The 4243-nt window shown below is 27.5% G+C and overlaps 1 protein-coding gene across 7 annotated transcripts in view; it reads right to left on the bottom strand.

Annotated features, from left to right (window-relative positions):
* LOC108750655 (tyrosine-protein phosphatase Lar-like) overlaps positions 1 to 4243 on the bottom strand; it is a 369675-nt gene that overhangs the window by 143776 nt on the left and 221656 nt on the right. The window lies entirely within an intron of this gene.

The raw sequence follows: 4243 nt of genomic DNA on the forward strand, positions 1-4243 counted from the left end.
AAAAACTTATTAATTTTTTTTTTTAAACTAATGGTTATTATGAAAATGAACATTTGTGACATAATATAAATATATATATATAATAAGAGCAATATAAGAATATAAGTAATAACTTCAATAGAGATTAAGTTATGCAACATGTAAAATAAACATTGAGACACGTTTTTAACAGCATAAATGTATCTTTCGACGAACGGTCCTCGTGAATTCATCTACTGCCACAATTAAATATTATTCAATTACATTTTGGACCATTTTAGAAGTAAAAGTATGTAATGTGTAAGTATAAAATGTATAAATAAATATTTGTTTTACTTTATTTATATTTATATAGTGTTATAAGTAGTTTAAGTTCTCATCAAGAAAATTCCTTAAAAATGGATTATAAAATTATATTCTCTATTTAGAATTTTGAATTGAGCAGTAAATTAATATAATACAATAATAAACAAATAAATAAGTTTATTTATTAATTATTTGTCAATAATGTCAATATAGATATCCCGTCACAACGGGATTATACGGCAAAATGTTTGTTTATAACGTCCTAAACTATATATTAGAAAAAATAACTATTGGCATTTTACCCTAACAAAAGTAGTGGGATATTAATATTACCCCAAGACGCTATTTTATCTTATGATGAGTCTGTACAATATGGTTGTTAAAAAAATGAATCAACGATGTACTGAATCTTTTCATTTTTAACTTATATTAATAGGTTAACAAGCTCGAGTTAAACATTGTGTAATGTTTAATAATTTACGTAAAGCACTATACAAATTATAAGAAGCATGTTGTGGTATACCACGCCGCCATGTTTACCTCATAAAAACAATACTGATGTCAGGAAATTTTTGATACTTATGTAACACGGTAAACACACAATTGTATTAATTGTATTAAATAATTCTGTGACACTGACGCAAGCGCTGCTAATCGGTATCATTGTTAAACACGACGAGTGGCATATTTCCCCAACTGTCGTATTACCTACGGTTACCCTAATAAGGATAAAGTCGCCTATTATGAAATACCTTTTTTTAAAGGCTTGTAATTTATTTAATTTGTAGCTTTAACTATTACTTTCACGTCAAATTTATGGGAAATATATTTAAGTTTTTTATCGTCAAAAATTAACAATCGATAACAGCTGTACTTTGTATATGAAATTTTTTATCAAGAATACCGATTTTGCTCAAAAAAAGATTCCTATGTGAAACACAAAAGGTCTCTTTATATGAGATGATCTCATAACAGAAAAAAAAACTAAGAAAAAAGTAAAGATAAATTTTATATTCACGCTTTTATAATATTACATAAAAGTAGGAACAAAAAATTTAAATGTTATACATAATAATTATATAATTTTTTTGACGCGCGCGCGCGCGCGCGTATGTGTGTGTGTGTGTCTGTGTGTGTGTATATGTAAAATAAATTAAGAGACAATTTCAAAATCACAATATTACATTTACAGTTATATTTATAAATTTTAATATAAAACCGAATTTGTATATGTTTTATGCGTTTGTTTTTTGTACATAATTAGAATAAAATAATGTTTATTTGTAAATATACATATTCTGTACATATATTTTCCTTTCATGTTATATTTATAATATTGAATATAATCATATTCATAATATTAAACATAATTGCATTTATAATATCATAGATACAATTATGTTTTATTCAAATATTTTCAAAAAAACAGATATCAAAAGTTTCTAAGCAAGTATTCGAGTCTAATCAGAACGCAATAAAAAATGATTGGCTATTCGTGGTCGACTCGGCGACTTGATTAGTATAGAGCGTTTTAGCGTAAAAATAGCACCCCAACATTGAAATTCCATATTCTAATTAGAGTTGCCACTTCCTTTTAACGAGACGAATAATTCTCTACCGTTTATATCGAGAGTTTCGCTTAATAATAATTTTTAAATAATTTTAAAAAAATGCTAACTAGAAATGGATGATTCCATCCAAAAGATTGATTTTTAAATCGATCTGAATCGTAATCATGTGGATTGATTCACGGAAAAATCGGGCGGTCAAAAATCGATTCTTAAAAAATCGATTTTTTAACCAAGCTTAAACCCGATTGCACCAACAATGTACTTTAAGCAAGGTTTAAAACTCTCAATTTCTCTCTTTAAAACCGAAAGAGAGGAAGAGATAGAGAGAGTTTTAAGCCTCGCTTAGAATTAAAGTAATGGTATAATCGGGCCTTAACTCAATAAAACCCAATATTGGTATCACATCTCATAAGAGTACAACTACATATACATATAAAGAACAGTTGGCATAACACCCATTTCTGCCTTGAATTCAGGATTTGTATAAAATAAAGCAAAACAAACTCGTCTTAAGTCTTTAGAGTTTAAAAACAAATTCGATTGGACGAACTAATGTGTACTGATGCATATTAAACGTGTAAAATCGTACATTGATTCAATTTAAATGTAAAAGTGAAATGCAAATATTTTAAATTATAAAATATATATTTTACCTCACAGCACAATAAAGTGTATTGAGTATTTCATGATTTATCCCATTTTTACGTTTATTTATAAACATATTTTAATGTTAATTTATGTACGATGGCTTTAATATGCACCAGTGCGCATTGAATGCGTCTAATTGAATTCGCTATAAGATTATAAAAAATATATACATTTTTTATAAACTTTTTTCAAAAGATCGATCCGAATTGCCCATCTCTTGTGTTAACTTTTTAAATCAAAATTCGAGATCGAATAGTTTTGAGCAATTTAATAACTTTATTTTATTAATATCTCGAGTCCCTGATACATAAAAAAAACAATTTTAACTCATAGCAAAATTAATAAAAAAAAAATTTTTTTTTAATTTTTTATAATTCTGTGATGTCAGTTGTTATTTTATCTATTTCGAAGAGTTTTCAGCAACCCAAAAATAAAATAGATATGCACTTAAAATTTGCAAAATCGGTTGCAAAAGCATGTATCTCGTTATATAGCCATTCAATCGCTTTGTAACTTAATACTTTTCAACAGAACTCGAGAACTGTCCAGAACTCTAATCAAAACTACTGGAACTCTTAAAAAATTATTCGACGTCAAACTTACAAGGAGAGATTACGTTCTGATCTTCACCAGATTTGATTTTGATCAAAATTGCGATTTTGATCAAAGTGATAATAGAGAGAGAGAGAGAGTCGTTAAAGAAGACTACCAAGTAAATCTGTAAAGCCATTCCCGCTAATGAAAAAAGTCAAGGTCAAGTAAAGGTTGACGATGTCATCCAAAGTCAAACCATCAAAGTAAAACCAATAAATACATCTTATTAAACTCTACTACTTTTGTCTAAGACATTTTCTTCAAATATGCATTTTCTGAGATATTGGATTCTTTCCAGATTTTTGGTATATTTTTAAATATACCATTTTTAAATGCTCATTACTCTGCCCCTAAGGCCTATTAGTGGGAAAGACTTTATAGATACTCACTTGATAGGCTCTTCTAACATCGCTGCAAGTTTAATAAAAATCGGTAAAGAGCAGAGCATAACCTCTCCATGTTAAAAAATTTTTAATGACGGAGTACGAGTGTCGCGTATCTTGCAAACCGTTGGTCCAATTGTTTTGTGACCTGATACTTTTCGAGGAAACGTCGAGAATGTCCAGAACTCTGACCAGAATTACTGAAACTTTTAAAAAATTTTTTATTGTTGGACAACAGTTTCACAACCGTCCGGCACCAATTTGATTCTCCATAAAATATGTTGTTAAACACAAAAATCTAAGAGACACGTATTTTTTATACGTCCGCTAACTTATGTTTAGAAGAAAACATCTCATTGAAAAAAAAAACAGTATTTCTCTTTCGAACCGAATATCCTCGGAAATACAAAAAATGGAAAAAAATTTTTTGAACAAAAGTTGTACAAGAATATTTTGAAGTTGTGAAGAAAAAAAATTTGTTTAACAATATTTTTGTTTAACAATGTATCCCCACCACCCACAGTTTTATCAAATTTTTTTATCAAATTAAAATTATTTTTTCCTAAATTCAACCATGTATAATAAAGTTATATTACAATATATCATTTTTGAGAAATTATTATAAATCTCCCTTATATATTCTATCTGTGCTTATGTGCGTAATTATAGTTGAAACAATAAAATGAAAAGATGTTTTAAATAAAATTTGTATTGTTTTCTATATATTTTTATGACTGTATACGAGTATATATATATATATAT

Source organism: Trachymyrmex septentrionalis, unplaced genomic scaffold, assembly GCF_001594115.1.
Source record: "Trachymyrmex septentrionalis isolate Tsep2-gDNA-1 unplaced genomic scaffold, Tsep1.0 scaffold37, whole genome shotgun sequence".
Classification (NCBI taxonomy): Eukaryota; Metazoa; Arthropoda; class Insecta; order Hymenoptera; family Formicidae; genus Trachymyrmex; species Trachymyrmex septentrionalis.